Source organism: Phyllobates terribilis, unplaced genomic scaffold (genome assembly GCF_046119375.1).
Source record: "Phyllobates terribilis strain yellow unplaced genomic scaffold, ASM4611937v1 Scaffold_2__4_contigs__length_985480577, whole genome shotgun sequence".
Classification (NCBI taxonomy): Eukaryota; Metazoa; Chordata; class Amphibia; order Anura; family Dendrobatidae; genus Phyllobates; species Phyllobates terribilis.
The window spans coordinates 574,222,177-574,240,660 of record NW_027362762.1 but is presented as its reverse complement, the minus strand read 5'-3'; positions in this window follow the sequence as shown (position 1 = coordinate 574,240,660).

Here is an 18,484-nt window from a genome sequence, read left to right as displayed (position 1 = left end):
GTATAATTCCTCTCTGCTGGAGAGAAGGTCTTGGAGAAGAAAAAACATGGTCTTGTCCGACCCTGTTCATTCTTTTGTGAGAGAACCGCTCCTGCTCCGACAGAAGAGGCATCAACCTCCAGGAAGAATGGCTTGTCCACATTTTGGGCGATGAAGAATGGGAGCTCTAGCAAAGTAGGATTTAATCTCCCGGTACGCCTCGGATGTCTCCTGAGACCAGTCCTTGGGATTGGCACCCATTCGGGTTAAAGCGGCTAAGGGAGCCACCAGGGTGGAAAAATGTGGTATGAACTGCCGGTAGTAGTTAATAAAGCCAATGAAGCATTGTACCGCTTTAAGAGAATGGGGCTCCTGCCAGTTCCGTACCGCCACCAACTTTTGTGGATCCATAGCCAATCCCTTACTGGAAATGATGTAGCCTAGGAATGGTAACGACTCTCGTTCGAATTGACACTTCTCCAGCTAACAGTACAAGGAATTTGCTCGCAATCGCTCGAAAACCCTGCAAACAGCCACTCGGTGTGTGGAGGGGTCCGGGGAAAAAATAAGAATATCATCAAGATAGACTACCACGGAAGATAGCAGCAAATCCCGAAAGATATCGTTGACAAAATCTTGAAAAACCGCGGGGGCATTGCATAATCCGAAAGGCATGACGAGATACTCGTAATGGCCATCACGAGTGTTAATGGCTGTTTTCCACTCGTCGCCCTCACGGATTCGCACCAGATTATATGCCCCTCGCAGGTCCAATTTAGTGAAAATATGAGCCCCACGCAACCTGTCAAACAGCTCAGAAATAAGGGGCAGAGGATATTTATTCTTGATGGTGATGGCATTTAATCCTCTGTAATCAATGCAGGGACGCAAATCACCCCCTTTTTTATGAACGAAGAAAAACCCCGCTCCCGCAGGAGAGACCGATTTTCTGATAAACCCCCGAGCCAGATTCTCTTTGATATAATTAGACATGGCCTGGGTCTTGGGTACAGACAGAGGGTAGACCCTACTGTGAGGAGGCTCAGTAACGGTGCCCAGGTCAATAGGGCAGTCATACGGTCAGTGGGGAGGTAAAGTCTCAGCAGCCTTTTTAGAAAAGACATCCGCAAAGCTCCGGTATTGCACAGGCAGAGCGGACAAGTCAGAAGGAGGCTCAGAGACTGCTTCTCGGGCAGCTGTAACAATACACTGGGGCACACAGTCTTTACCCCAGGATGAAATTCTCCCTGTACACCAGTCAATGTGTGGAGAGTGATTGCGTAGCCAAGGAAGACCCAATAACACCTCATCTAATCCCCCGGGGATAATAAGGAAGAAGATAACCTCCCAGTGACCCTGAGGAAATGACATGGTGAGAGGAACAGACTGGTGGTTAATTTGTGTATCCAGCAGGGACCCATTGACCACCCTGATGTTCATTGAAAAAGGCAGTAAGTCCATAGGAATGGCATGTCTCTGGGCAAATGCTGCAGACAAAAAGTTGCCATCAGCTCCAGAATCCACCCACGCCTTGGCTGTGATCAGGGTTGTTCCGAAGGACAATGTCACCTCATAAAGTAATTTGGAGGACGAGACCCCAGTATCTAACACACCCCCTCCAACGGCGGTAAGACACTCTCGTTTCCCGACTGCTTGGAGACATTATTAATGGGGTACTCCAGGGGACGTGTAAGTCGGGAAAGAGGGGACTTAGACTTAGTACGGGATATGTCCATAGACTCAGGCTCCGGATTGGAAACCGCCGGTTTGGAGAAAGGCCTAGAGAATGCGGGTGCCAACTGAAACCGAGGTCTGGAAAGCTCCCGCTCTAACTTGCGTTCTGCATGACGCAGATCAATTCTGTTAGCAAGTGTAATTAACTCTTCCAGAGAGGTTGGAATCTCCCTGGTAGCTAGAGCATCTTTAATGTGCCCAGCCAGCCCCCTCCAAAACACAGGGATCAGCGACCACTCCAGCCAATCTAGTTCAGCCTCGAAAGTTCTGAACTGAATGGCATAATGGCTGGCGGTGACCGAACCCTGGGTCAACGCAAGCAGCTTAAGAGCCGTATCATGCGTGACCTGAGGACTCAGAAAAACGCTTTTTAAGGTCCTAAGAAAAAGACCTGCATTAGCCACAACCGGGTCATTCTGCTCCCACAGCCCTGCTGGAGAGCAATGAGATAACATAACCCACTTTGGCTCTCTCGGAAGGAAATCATGCCTCCATCATCTCCAAGTGAATGAAGCATAAATTTATAAAACCCCTGCAAAATATACTGTCCCCAGAAAATTTCTCCGGGAGAGCAAAGCGGGGTAATAGAGCACTTGCAGCGGTGGCAGCCGAGTTTATCATGTTGGCTGCTAGAGAAGCCGCCTGGTTAGCTACTGCAGTGGTATCAGCAACCGGGACTGATTGTTCCAGAGACCTGAGTCTGGTCTCCAGTTGCTGTATATAATGCTGCAGCTGCTGGTTGTCGGCCATGTTCGGCAAACCCTGGCGCTCAGATACTGTTAGGGGGACGGTTGAAAACACTTTATTAAATAGGAACGCAACCGACCCCGGGGTCCACGATGCAGCCTGGAGGACTGCTGACGAACTCTTCCCGGGTGAGAAGGGAAGACAACCAACTAAATATAACCCTTCCGTGTTAACTTCACACTGGACAGGGTATAGCGGTACGCTCTATCTCCGTTGACTTCACGGAGGGAGAGCGACTGGCGACACACCTAACAAAAACCTTAGCCCTTCATGTTAAAGCACACGGAAGGGTAAGATGGTTCGCACAATCTCCAAGAACCGCAGAGAGAAATGCGACCGTGGGAACAGCAGTAGCCCTGTCTTTGATACAGGCACTACGCTATGGGGATTGGCGCTAAAGCGGTTCACACTATTCTCCAAGAACCGCAAGGAGACGTGTGACTGGACTAGGACCAGTAGCCCTGTCTTCGGTACAGGCGCTACGCTATAGGAGACGGCGCTAGCGTGCGGGTGATTCCCACCGGGTATTCGAGCACTCAGCCGGCTTGATACCGGACTGAGCAAACCCGCTCTATTTAATTCACAGGTGGCTCGGGGCTAAGGGCAAACCCCCTGATTAGAGCCAGTCAGCGAAGCGAAGCTACCTGCCTCTATGAAGCTAACCTGCCTCTATGGAGCTAACCTGCCTAGCGGAAACTATGGCTCTTTGAGCCCGGAGTCAGCGTGCACACCACAAACAGCTAGCTCAAATGATCTGAGCGCCCCGCCATGTTTGTGGGCGGGCCTTTTAAAGATTAAGCCCTGCCCCACTGTCGCACCATTGGTGACGACACCTGTGACCAATCAGGTGGTGCCAGGTCACCGGGTCAGGTGGGTGCTAAACCACCAATCATGATCCGCCAGGTCACGGACATGCTCAGTGCGATGCATTTTAGACTTAGGCTGCAGAGGCCTAGTCTCTCTCCGCAACCTGTGCTTCATGTTGCTAGGCACAAATATATGAGATGCCACTTGAACCTCTCATGCATTGGCTAGGTGTTGGGACCGATGGGGATGCTATGCAGCATCAGCCCTGGCTGAACCAGCATGGGAGACCACAAGATCCACAGATGACTCAGCACCCATTTCTGATCCAGCAAGCGCCCGCCACCTAACACTGTCACACATATTATTGCCTCATATAGCAGATATTTTCACAAAAAAGTGAAATTTTCAAAAATTCAGAAAATTGTCTGAAAATGACTAAATATCAAGAACTCATTGGCCGAATTGCTCTGGAACTGAAATCGGAACGCTCACTGAAATTTCCCCTCTCTGAAAGTCTGACAAACGCCAGAAAAATGACTAAGTCCCCAAAAAAATTTTTTTAAACATTTTTTCAATTTTACCCCGTGGGATATATATTCTACCAACACACATTTGTAACTTTCCTGAGGTACCCTCACACATATTATTGCCTCATTTAGCAGATATTTTCACAAAAAAGTGAAATTTTCAAAAATTCAGAAAATTGTCTGAAAATGACTAAATATCAAGGAATAAATGGGCGAATCGCTCTGATACTGAAATCGGAACACTCACTGACATTTCCCCTCTCTGAAAGTCTGACAAACGCCGGAAAAATGACTAAGTCCAAAAACATTTTTTTTTCAACCTTTTTTCAATTTTACGACCGTGGGATATGTATTCTACCCACTCACATTTGGAACTCTCCTGGGGTACACTCACACATGTTATTCCATCATGTAGCAGATATTTTCACAAAAAAGTGAAATTTTCAAAAATTCAGAAAATTGTCTGAAAACGACAAAATATCAAGGACTCATCGGCCGAATCGCTCTGGAACTGAAATCGGACATGGTCACTATCATTTTCCCCTCTCTGAAAGTCTGACAATCGCCGGAAAAATGACTAAGTCCCCAATATTTTTTTTTTCAACTTTTTTTCAATTTTACCCCAGTGGGATTCTACCCAGACACATTTGGAGTTCTCCTGGAGTACCCTCACACATATTATTGCGTCATTTATTGGATATTTTCACAAAAAAAGTGAAATTTTCAATAAGTCCGAAAATTGGCTGAAAACGACTAAACATCAACCACTCAACAGATGAATCGCTCTGGAACTGAAATCAGAACCCTCACTGACATTTACCCTCTCTGAAGGTCTGACAAACGCCGAAAAAATGACTAAATTCACCCCAAAAAATTTTCAACTTTTTTTCAATTTTATCTCCGTGGGATATGTATTCTAACCCACACACATTTGGAACTGTCCTGAGGTGCCCTCACACATATTATTGCCTCATTTCGTGGATATTTTCACAAAAAAGTGAAATTTTCAAAAATTCTGAAAATTGGTTGAAAACGACTAAATATCAGGGACTCATCAGCCGATTCGCTCTGGAACTGAAATTGGAATGCTCAAAGCCATTTCTTCTCTCTGAAAGTCTGACAAACGCCGGAAAAATGACTAAGTCCCGAAAAAATTTTTTTTTCAACTTTACCCTGGTGGGATATATGTTCTACAAACACAGTGTTAGGCACTGGGTGCTTGTTGGATCAGAAATGGGTTCTGAATCATCTGTGGATTCTGTGGTCTCCCATTCTGGTTCAGCCAGGGCTGATGCTGCACAGCATCACCATTGGTCCCAGCACCTAGCTAATGCACAAGAGGTACAAGTGGCGTCTTGTGTATTTGTGCCTAGCAACAAAGAGCCATAGTTTCCGCTAGGCAGGTTTAGCTCCATAGAGGCAGGTTAGCTTCATAGAGGCAGGTAGCTTCGCTTCGCTGACTGGCTCTAACCAGGGGGTTCGCCCTTACACCCCGAGCCGCCTGTGAATAAAATAGAGCAGGTTTGCTCAGTCCGTTGGCACGCCGCCTGAGTGCTCGAGTACCCGGCGGGAATCACCAGCACATTAGCGCCGTCGCCTATAGCGTAGCGCCTGTACTGAAGACAGGGCTACAGCTCCTAGTCCGTCACACGTCTCCTTGCGGTTCTTGGAGAATAGTGTGAACCACTTTAGCGACAATACCCATATCGTAGCGCCTGTATCAAAGACAGGGCTACTGCTGTTCCCACAGTCGCACGTCTCTCTGCGGTTCTTGGAGATTGTGCTTTAACACGAAGGGCTAAGGTTTTGTTAGGTGCGTCGCCGGTCGCTCTTCCTCCGTGAAGTCAACGGAGATAGAGCATACCGCTATACCCTGTCCAGTGTGAAGTTAACACGGAAGGGTTATCTTTAGTTGGTTGTCTTCCCTTCTCACCCGGGAGGAGTTCGGCAGCAGTCCACTAGGCTGCAACGCGGACCTCGGGGTCGGTTGCGTTCCTATTTAATAAAGTGTTTGCAACCGTCCCCCTAACAGTATCTGAGCGCCAGGGTCTTGCCGAACATGGCCGACAACCAGCAGCTGCAGCGTTATATACAGCAACTGGAGACCAGACTCAGGTCTGTGGAACAATCAGTCCCGGTTGCTGATACCACTGCAGTAGCTAACCAGGCGGCTTCTCTAGCAGCCAACATGATAAACTCGGCTACCACCGCTGCAAGTGCTCCATTACCCCGCTTTGCTCTCCCGGAGAAATTTTTTGGGGACAGTAAATTTTGCAGGGGTTTTATAAATTTATGCTCCATTCACTTGGAGATGATGGAGGCACTATTTCCTTCTGAGAGAGCCAAAGTGGGTTATGTTATCTCATTGCTCTCCCACAGGGCTCTGGAGTGGGCTACTCCACTGTGGGAGCGGAATGACCCGGTTGTGGCTAATGCAGGTCTTTTTCTTAGGACCTTAAAAAGCGTTTTCCTGGGTCCTCAGGTCACGCATGATACGGCTCTTAAGCTGCTTGCGTTGACCCAGGGTGCGGTCACTGCCAGCCATTATTGCCATTCAGTTCAGAACCTTCGCGGCTGAACTGGATTGGCTGGAGCGGTCGCTGATTCCGGTGTTTTGGAGGGGGCTGGCTGGGCACATTAAAGATGCTCTAGCTACCAGGGAGATTCCAACCTCTCTGGAAGAGTTAATTACACTTGCTAACAGAATTGATCCGCGTCATGCAGAACGCAAGTTAGAACGGGATCTTTTCAGACCTCGGTTTCGGTTGGCACCCGCATTCTCTAGGACTATCTCCAAACCCGCGGTTTCCAATCCTGAGCCTGAGGCCATGGACATATCCCGGACTAAGTCTAAGTCTACTCTTTCCCGACTTACACATGCTCTGGAGTACCCCGTTAATAAGGTCTCCAAGCAGTTAGGAAACGAGAGTGTCTAACCACCGTTGGAGGGGGTGTGTTAGATTCTGGGGTCTCGTCCTCCTAATTACTTTATGAGGTGACGTTGTCCTTCGGAACAACCGTGGTCACAGCCAAGGCGTGGGTGGATTCTGGAGCTGATGGCAACTTTTTGTCTTCAGCATTTGCCCGGAGACATGCCATTCCTATGGACTTACTGCCTAGGCCAATGAACATCAGGGTGGTCAATGGGTCCCGGCTGGATACAAAAATTAACCACCAGTCTGTTCCTCTCACCATGTCGTTTCCTCAGGGTCACCGGGAGGTTATCTCCTTCCTTATTATCCCCGGGGGATTAGACGAGGTGTTATTGGGGCTTCCTTAGCAACGCCATCACTCTCCACAAATTGACTGGTGTACAGGGAGAATTTCGTCCTGGGGTAAAGACTGTGTGCCCCAGTGTATGGTTACAGCTGCCCGAGGAGTAGTCTCTGAGCCTCCTTCTGACTCGTCCGCTCTGCCTGTGCAATACCGGAGCTTTGCGGATGTCTTTTCTAAAAAGGCTGCTGAGACTTTACCTCCCCACCGACTGTATGACTGCCCTATTGACCTGGTCCCTGGTACTGAGCGTCCTCGCGGTAGGGTCTACCCTCTGTCTGTACCCGAGACCCAGGCCATGTCTGATTATATCAAAGAGAATCTGGCTCGGGGGTTTATCAGAAAATCGGTCACTCGTGCGGGAGCTGGGTTTTTCTTCGTTCAGAAAAAAGGGGGTGATTTGCGTCCCTGCATTGATTACAGAGGATTAAATGCCATCACCATCAAGAATAAATATCCTCTGCCCCTTATTTCTGAGCTGTTTGACAGGTTGCGAGGGGCTCATATTTTCACTAAATTAGACCTGCGAGGGGCGTATAATCTGGTGCGAATCCGCGAGGGCGACGAGTGGAAAACAGCCTTTAACACTCGTGATGGCCATTACGAGTATCTCGTCATGCCTTTCGGATTATACAATGCCCCTGCGGTATTTCATGATTTTGTCAACGATATCTTTCGGGATTTGCTGCTATCTTCCGTGGTAGTCTATCTTGATGATATCCTTATTTTTTCCCAGTACCTCTCCACACACCGAGAGGATGTTCGCAGGGTTTTCGAGCGATTGCGAGCAAATTCCTTGTACTGTAAGCTGGAGAAGTGTCAATTCGAACAAGAGTCGTTACTGTTCCTGGGCTACATCATTTCCATTAAGGGATTGGCTATGGATCCACAAAAGTTGGTGGCGGTACAGAACTGGCAGGAGCCCCATTCTCTTAAAGCGGTACAACGCTTCATTGGCTTTATTAACTACTACCGGCAGTTCATACCACATTTTTCCACCCTGGTGGCTCCCTTGGCCGCTTTAACCCGAAAGGGTGCCAATCCCAAGGACTGGTCTCAGGAGACATCCGAGGCGTTTCGGGAGATTAAATCCTACTTTGCTAGAGCTCCCATTCTCCATCGCCCGGATGTGGACAAGCCATTCTTCCTGGAGGTTGATGCCTCTTCTGTCGGAGCAGGAGCGTTTCTGTTCCAAAAGAATGAACAGGGTCGGACAAGACCATGTTTTTTCTTCTCCAAGACCTTCTCTCCAGCAGAGAGGAATTATACTATTGGTGACAAAGAATTACTGGCCATTAAAATGGCTTTTTCAGAATGGAGGTACCTCTTGGAGGGAGCTAAGCATCCATTCGTGGTATATTCCGATCATAAAAATCTGTTATACCTACAGACGGCGCAGAGTCTTAACCCGAGGCAGGCCAGGTGGTCACTTTTCTTTTCTCGGTTCAATTTCTCCATTCACTTCTTAAAAGGAGAGAAGAACCCTCGGGCGGACACTTTGTCCCGGTCCATGGATATGGCTGAGGATGAGGACAAGCCAAGGCTCATTATTCCGCCAGAGTGTATGCGGACGCTGGCTCCAGTGTCTCTAAACCAGGTTTCTCCCGGGAGGATGTTTGTTCCACCAAATTTACAGAACAAGGTTCTGTCCTGGGCACATGCCTCTAAGATCGGAAGTCATTTTGGGGTCAATCGTACCACAGAGCTTCTCCAACACTCATATTGGTGGCCTTGGTTATACTAGGAAGTTAAGGAGTATGTGCAAGCATGTATCTCCTGTGCAAGAAATAAACCATACCGTCAGAAGCCGGCTGGTCTTCTTCATCCGTTACCCGTGGCGGAAAGACCTTGGGAGCTGGTTGGGATGGATTTTATTGTGGAATTGCCTAAGTCCCGGGGAAACACGACTATATGGGTGGTGTCTGACCATTTCTCTAAAATGGTTCACCTGGTCCCTCTGCCTAGGGTCCCTTCCTCCCGGGTTCTGGCATCATTGTTCATTCGTCACGTCTTCCGTCTCCACGGGATGCCTGATAGGATTGTCTGTGATCGGGGACCACAGTTTTCCTCCTGGTTCTGGAGAGAATTGTGTAATTTGCTTGACATTGAACTAAATCTTTCCACTGCTTATCACCCAGAGACTAATGGTCTGGTGGAACGCACTAACCAGACGCTGGTGATATACTTGCGCCATTTTGTTTCAGCCAACCAGAATGACTGGTCGACATTGCTTCCCTGGGCAGAGTTTGCCTTAAACAACGCAGTGGCGGATTCCACGGGTCTGACTCCGTTTCTCCTAAATAATGGCCAACATCCGCGAGTCCCGGTTCCTATGCCGGTTTCCTCTGTGGAACCTGGGGTCAGAGATTGTGCTCAGGAGGCGTGGGAGGTTTGGGATCATACCCAGGAGGCTATTTTGGCTTCCTAGAATCGGATGAGAGAGTCGGCTGACGCTCACCGTCGTCCAGCCCCAGTATTCTCCCCGGGCGACAGAGTGTGGCTCACAGCTCGCAACATCAGGGTACGCGGGGAATCGGCTAAGTTTGCTCCCCGTTTTATTGGTCCTTTCAGAATCCTGGCCCAAAAATACCCCGTAGTGTACCGATTACAATTAACTCGACACATGAGGATTCACGACACCTTTCATGCGTCGCTTCTCAAGCCGGTTCGTCTGACCAAATTTTCGGAACCCCAATCTGCTCCAGACACTAGGGGTGATGATTTTGAGGTACAGGCGATTGTGGGTTCTAAGATGGTTCGGGGGAAAATTTTTTACCTCGTACACTGGAGAGATCATGGATCTGAGGATTGCTCCTGGGAGCCTGTCGACCACATTCATGCCCCCCTGCTCATTGAGGAATTTGAGCATCAAGTGGAGGGGGAGGTTAGAAGGGGGGATAATGTTAGGTGCCAGGCGCTTGCTGGATCAGAAATGGGTTCTGAATCATCTGTGGATTCTGTAGTCTCCCATTCTGGTTCAGCCAGGGCTGATGCTGTGCAGCATCGCCGTCGGTCCCAGCGCCTAGCCAATGCACGAGAGGTACAAGTGGTAGCTCATGTATTTGTGCCTAGCAACATGAAGCACAGGTTGCGGAGAGAGACTAGGCCTCTGCAGCCTAAGCCTAAAATGCATCGCACTGAGCATGTCCGTGACCTGGCGGATCATGATTGGTGGTTTGGCACCCTCCTGACCCGGTGACCTGGCACTGCCTGATTGGTCACGGATGTCGTCACCAATGGTGCGACCGTGGGGCAGGGCTTAATCTTTAAAAGGCCCGCCCACAAACATGGCGGTGCGCTCAGATCATTTGAGCTAGCTGTGTGTGGTGTGCACGCTGACTCCGGGCTCAAAGAGCCATAGTTTCCTCTAGGCAGGTTTAGCTCCATAGAGGCAGGTTAGCTTCATAGAGGCAGGCAGCTTCGCTTCACTGACTGGCTCTAACCAGGGGGTTCGCCCTTACACCCCGAGCCGCCTGTGAATAAAATAGAGCGGGTTTGCTCAGTCCGTTGGCACGCCGGCTGAGTGTTCGAGTACCCGGCGGGAATCACCCACATGCTAGCGCCTTCGCCTATAGCGTAGCGCCTGTACCGAAGACAGGGCTACTGCTCCTAGTCCGGTCACACGTCTCCGTGCGGTTCCTGGAGAATAGTGTGAACCGCTTTAGCGCCAATCCCCATAGCGTAGTGCCTGTATCAAAGACAGGGCTACTGCTGTTCCCACGGTCGCATTTCTCTCTGCGGTTCTTGGAGATTGTGCGATCAGTCTTACCCTTACGTGTGCTTTAAAACAAAGGGCTAAGGTTTTGTTAGGTGCGTCGCCGGTCGCTCTTCCTCCGTGAAGTCAACGGAGAGAGAGCATACCGCTTTACCCTGTCCAGTGTGAAGTTAACATGGAAGGGTTATCTTTAGCTGGTTGTCTTCCCTTCTCACCCGGGAGGCGTTCGGCAGCAGTCCACTAGGCTGCATCATGGACCCCGGGGTCGGTTGCGTTCCTATTTAATAAAGTGTTTGCAACCGTCCCCCTAACACACACATTTGGAATTCTCCCGGGGTACCCTCACACATGTTATTGCCTCATTTAGTGGATATTTTCACAAAAAAATTGAAATTTTCAAAAAGACAGAAAATTGGCTGAAAACGACTAAACATCAAGGACTCAACAGACGAATCGCTCTATAACTGAAATCAGAACCCTCACTGACATTTCCCCTCTCTGAAAGTCTGACAAAAGCCGGAAAAAGACTACGTCTAAAAAAAATTTTTTTCAACTTTTTTTAAATTTTACTCCCGTGGTATATATATTCTACCCAAACACATTTGGTACTCTCCTGGGGTACCCTCACACATATTATTGCCTCATTTAGTGGATATTTTCACAAAAAAAGTGAAATTTTCAAAAATTCAGAAAATTGGCTGAAAATGACTAAATATCAAGGACTCAATGGGCGAATTGCTCTGGAACTGAAATCGGAATGCTCACTGACATTTCCCCCCTTTGAAAGTCTGACAAACGCCGGAAAGATGACTAAGTCAAAAAAAAAAATGTTTTCAACATTTTTTCAATTTACCCCGTTGGGATATATATTCTGCCCACACTCATTTGGAATTCTCCTGGGGGTACACACATATTATTCCCTCAGTTAGCAGATATTTTCACAAAAAAGTGAAATTTTCAAAAATTCATAAAATTGGCTGAAAACGACTAAATATTAAGGAATCAATGGGCGAATCGACCTGGAACTGAAATCGGGACGCTCACTGACATTTCCCCTCTCTGAAAGTATAATAAACACCGGAAAAATTACTATGTCCAAAAAAAAAATGTTTTCAACTTTTTTTCATTTTTACCCCAGTGGGATATATATTTTACCCACAAACATTTGGAACTCTTCTGGGGGTACCCTCACACACATTATTCCCTCAGTTAGCGGATATTTTCAAAAAAAAGTGAAATTTTCAAAAATTCATAAAATTGGCTGAAAACGACTAAATATCAAGGAATCAATGGGCGAATCGCTGTGGAACTGAAATCGGAACGCTCACTGACATTTCCCCTCTCTGAAAGTCTGACAAACGCCGGAAAAATGACTAAGTCCCCCAAAAAAATTTTTTACACTTTTTTTCAATTTTACCCAGGTGGGATATTTATTCTACCCACACACATTTGGAATTCTCCTGGGGTACCCTCACACATATTAATCCCTCATTTAGCGTATGTTTTCACAAAAAAGTGAAAGTATCAAAAATTCATAAAATTGGCTGAAAACGACTAAATATCAAGGAATCAATGGGCGAATCGCTCTGGAACTGAAATCGGATTGCTCACTGACATTTCCCCTGTCTGAAAGTCTGACAAACGCCGGAAAAATGACTAAGTTCAAAAAATTTTTTCTTTCAACCTTTTTCAATTTTACGCCCGTGGGATATGTATTCTACCCACTCACATTTGGAACTCTCCTGGGGTACCCTCACACAAGTTATTCCCTCATTTAGCGGATATTTTCACAAAAAAAGTGAAATTTTCAAAAATTCAGAAAATTGGCTGAAAACGACTAAATATCAAGGAGTCATCAGCCGAATCACTATGGAACTGAAATCGGAATGCTCACTGACATTTCCCTTCTCTGAAAGTCTGACAAACGCTGGAAAAATGACTAAGTCCCCCCCCAAAAAAATTTTTCAACTTTTTTTCGATTTTACCCAGCTAGGATGTATATTCTGCAAACACAGATTTGGAATTCTCCTCTGGTACCCTCACACATATTATTCCCTCATTTAGCAGTTATTTTAACAAAAAAGTAAAATTTTCAAAAATTCAGAAAATTGGCTGAAAGCGACTAAATATCAAGGACTCACTGGGCGAATCAATCTGGAACTGAAATCGGAATGATCACTGATATTTTCCCTCTCTGAAATTTTGACAAACGCCGGAAAAATGACTAAGTACCAAAAAAATAATTTTTCAACTTTTTTTCAATTTTACCCCGGTCAGATATATATTCTACCCACACACATTTGGAATTCTCCTGTGGTACCCTCACACATATTATTGCCTCATTTTGCGGATATTTTCACAAAAATGTGACATTTTCAAAAATTCAGAAAATTGGCTGAAAACTACTAAATATCAAGAACTCATCGGGCGAATCGCTCTGGAACTAAAATCGGAGCGCTCACTGACATTTCCCTTCTCGAAAGTCTGACAAACGCTGGAAAAATGACTAAGTCCCCCCCCAAAAAATTTTTTCAACTTTTTTCAATTTTACTACGGTCAGTAATATATTCTACCCACACACATTTGGAATTCTCCTGAAGTACGCTCACACTTTTTATTGCCTCATTTAGCGGATATATTCACAAAAAAGTGAAATTTTCAAAAATTCAGAAATTTGGCTGAAAACTACTAAATATCAAGGATTCATCGGGTGAATCGCTATGGAACTGAAATCAGAACGCTCACTGACATTTCCCCTCTCTGAAAGTTTGACAAATGCCTGAAAAAAAACTAAGCCTAAAAAAATTTTTTTTTAAACTTTTTTCATTTTTACCCCCGTGGGATATATCTTCTACCAACACAAATTTGGAACTCTCCTGAGTTACCCTCACACATATTATTTCCTCATTTAGCAGATATTTTCACAAAAAAATGACATTTTCAAAAAGTCAGAAAATTGGCTGAAAACAAATAAATATCAAGGACTCATCGGGCGAATCGCTCTGGAACTGAAATCGGAACGCTCACTGACATTTCCCCTCTCTGAAAGTCTGACAATTTCCGGAAAAATGACAGTCCAAGTAAAAAAATTTTTCAACTGTTCTTCAATTTTACCCCCGTGGGACATATATTCTACCCACACGCATTTGGAATTTTCCTGGGGTACCCTCACACATATTGTTCCCTCATTTAGCGGATATTTTCACAAAAAAAGTGAAATTTTCAAAAATTCAGAAAATTGGCTGAAATCGGCTAAATATCAAGGACTCAATGGGCGTATCGCTCTGGAACTTAAATCGGAACCCTCACTGACATTTCCCCTCTCTGAAAGTCTGACAAACGCCGGAAATTTGACTTAATCCCCCTAAAAAAATTTTTCAACTTTTTTAAAATTTTACGCCCGTGGGAAATATATATTCTACCCACACATATTTTGAACTCACCTGGTATACCCTCACACATATTATTCCATCATTTAGCAGATATTTTCACAAAAAAGTGACATTTTCAAAAATTCAAAAAATTGGCTGAAAACGACTAAATATCAAGGACTCATCGGGTGAATCGCTCTGGAACTGAAATCGGAACGCTCTCTGAAATTTCGCCTCTCTGAAAGTATGACAAACGTCGGAAAAATGTCTAAGTCCCAAAAAAAATTTTTTCAGCTTTTTTTCAATTTTACCCTTGTGGGATATATATTCTACCCAGAGACATTTGGAACACTCCTGAGGTACCCTCACACAAATTATTGCCTCATTTAGTGGATATTTTCACAAAAAAGTGAAATTTTCAAAAATTCAGAAAATTGGCTGAAAACGACTAAATATCATGGACTCATCGGCAGAATCGCTCTGGAACTGAAATCGGAATGCTCAATGACACCTCCCCTCTCTGAAAGTCTGACAAATGCCGGAAAAATGACTACGTCCCAAATAAAAAAAATTTTCAACTTTTTTTCAATTTTATGCCCGTGTGATATATATTCAACCCACACACATTTGGAACTCTCCAGGGGTACCCTCACACATATTATTTCCTCATTTCGCAGATCTTTAAAAAAAAAAGTGAAATTTTCAATAATTCAGAAAATTGGCTGAAAACGACTAAATATCAAGGACTCATCATCCGATTTGTTCTGGAACTGAGATCGGAACGCTCTCTGACATTTCCCCTCTCTGAAAGTCTGACAAAAGCCGGAAAAATGACTAAGTCCCCCAAAATTTTTTTTTCAACTTTTTTTCAATTTAACCCAGGTGGGATATACAGTATATTCTACCCACACACATTTGAAATTCTCCTGGGGTACCCTCACACATATTATTCCCTCATTTAGCGGATATTTTCACAAAAAAGTGACATTTTCAAAAATTCAGAAAATTGGCTGAAAACGATTACATATCAAGGACTCATCGGGCGAATCACTCTGGAACTGAAATCGGAATGTTCACTGACATTTCCCCTCTCTGAAAATCTGAAAAACACAAGAAAAATGACTAAGTCCAAAAAACATTTTTTTCAACCTTTTTTCAATTTAACCCCCGTGGGGTATATATTCTACCCACACACATTTGGAACTCTTCTGGGGTACCCTCACACATATTCCATCATTTAGCAGATATTTTCACAAAAAAATTGATATTTTCAAAAATTCGGAAAATTGGCTGAAAGTGACTGAATATCAAGGACTCAACAGGCGAATCGCTCTGGAACTGAAATCAGAACCCTCACTGACATTTCCCCTCTCTGAAAGTCTGACAAATGCCGGAAAAATGACTAGGGCCAAATACATTTTTTTTCAACTTTTTTCAATTTTACCCCCGTGGGATATATATTCTACCCACACATATTTGGAACTCTCCGGAGGTACCTTCACACATATTATTGCCTCATTTAGCGGATATTTTCACAAAAAACTGAAATTTTCAAAAATTCTGAAAATTGTCTGAAAACGACTAAATATCAAGGAATCAACAGGCGAATCGCTCTGGAACTGAAATCGGAACCCTCACTGACATTTCCCCTCTCTGAAAGTCAGAGAAACGCCGGAAAAATGACTAATGCCCCAAAATTTTTTTTTTAACCTTTTTTCAATTTTACCCCCGTGGAATATATCTATTCTACCCACACACATTTGGAACTCTCCTGGGGTACCATCACACATATTATTGCGTCATTTATTGGATATTTTCACAAAAAAGTGAAATTTTCAAAAATTCTGAAAATTGGTTGAAAACGACTAAATATCAAGGACTCAACAGGCGAATTGGTCTGGAACTGAAATCAGAAGTATCACTGAGATTTCCCCTCTCTGAAATTCTGACAAACGCCGGAAAAATTACTAAGTCCCAAATAAATTTTTTTTAACCTTTTTTCAATTTTACCCCCGTGGAATATATCTATTCTACCCACACACATTTGGAACTCTCCTGGGGTACCCTCACACATATTATTGCCTCATTTAGCGGATATTTTCACAAAAAAGTGAAATTTTCAAAAATTCTGAAAATTGGTTGAAAACGACTAAATATCAAGGACTCAACAGGCGAATTGGTCTGGAACTGAAATCAGAAGCCTCACTGATATTTCCCCTCTGTGAAAGTCTGATAAACGCCGGAAAAATTACTAAGTCCCAAAAAAAAATTTTTTAAACTTTTTTTCAATTTTACCCTTAGTAGGATATATTTTCTACCCACACACATTTGAAACTCTCCTGGTGTATTCTCACACATATTATTCCATCATTTAGCGGATATTTTCACAAAAAAGTGAAATTTTCAAAAATTCAGAAAATTGTCTGAAAACGACTAAATATCAAGGACTCATCAGGCGATTCGCTCTGGAAATTATATCGGAACGCTCACGGACATTTCCCCTCTCTGAAAGTCTGACCAACGTCGGAAAAATCACTAAGTCCCCCAAAAATTTTTCAATTTTTTTTCTATTTTTCGCCCAAGTGATATATATTCTACCCACACACATTTGGAACTCTCCTGGGGTACCCTCACACATATTATTCCCTCATTAGCGGATATTTTCACAAAAAAGTGAAATTTTCAAAAATTCAGAAAATTGTCTGGAAACGCCTAAATATCAAGAACTTAACAGGCGAATCGCTCTGGAACTGAAATCAGAAGCCTCACTGACATTTCACCTCTCTGAAAGTCTGACAAACGCCGGAAAAATGACTAAGTCCAAAAAAATTTTTTTTAAAACTTTTTTTAAATTTTACACTGGTAGGATATATGTTCTAACCACACACATTTGGAATTTTCCTGGGGTACCCGCACATATTTTAGTCCCTCATTTAGCGGATATTTTCCCAAAAACTGAAATTTTCAAAAATTCTGAAAATTTGCTGAAAATGACTAATTATCAAGTACTCATCGGGCGAATCGCTCTGAAACTGAAATCGGAATGCTCACTGACATTTCACCTCTCTGAAAGTCTGACAAACGCCGGCAAAATGACTAAGTCCCCCAAAAAATGTTTTCAACTTTTTTTCATTTTTACCCCCGTGGGATATATATTCTTCCCACACACATTTAGAACTCTCCTGGGGAACCCTTACACATATTATTCCATCATTTAGCGGATATATTCACAAAAAAGTGAAATTTTCAAAAATTCAGAAAATTGGCTGAAAACGACTAAATATCAAGGACTCATCAGGAGAATCGCTTTGGAACTTAAATAGGAATGCTCACTGACATTTCCCCTCTCTGAAAGTCTGACCAACGTCGGAAAAATCACTAAGTCCCCCAAAAATTTTTCAACTTTTTTTCTATTTTTCGCCCAAGTGATATATATTCTACCCACACACATTTGGAACTCTCCTGGGGTACCCTCACACATATTATTCCCTCATTAGCGGATATTTTCACAAAAAAGTGAAATTTTCAAAAATTCAGAAAATTGTCTGGAAACGACTAAATATCAAGAACTTAACAGGCGAATCGCTCTGGAACTGAAATCAGAAGCCTCACTGACATTTCCCCTCTCTGAAAGTCTGACAAACGCCGGAAAAATGACTAAGTCCAAAAAAATTTTTTTTTAAATTTTTTTAAATTTTACACTGGTAGGATATATGTTCTAACCACACACATTTGGAATTTTCCTGGGGTACCCGCACATATTTTAGTCCCTCATTTAGCGGATATTTTCCCAAAAACTGAAATTTTGAAAAATTCAGAAAATTAGCTGAAAATGACTAATTATCAAGTACTCATCGGGCGAATCGCTCTGAAACTGAAATCGGAATGCTCACTGACATTTCACCTCTCTGAAAGTCTGACAAACGCCGGCAAAATGACTAAATCCCCCAAAAAATGTTTTCAACTTTTTTTCATTTTTACCCCCGTGGGATATATATTCTTCCCACACACATTTAGAACTCTCCTGGGGAACCCTTACACATATTATTCCATCATTTAGCGGATATATTCACAAAAAAGTGAAATTTTCAAAAATTCAGAAAATTGGCTGAAAACGACTAAATATCAAGGACTCATCAGGAGAATCGCTTTGGAACTTAAATAGGAATGCTCACTGACATGTCACCTCTCTGAAAGTCTGACAAACGCTAGAAAAATGACTAAGTCCAAAAAACATTTTTTTCAACTTTTTTTCATTTTTACCCCCGTGGGATATATATTCTTCCCACAAACATTTGAAACTCTCCTGGGGTACCCTCACGAATATTACC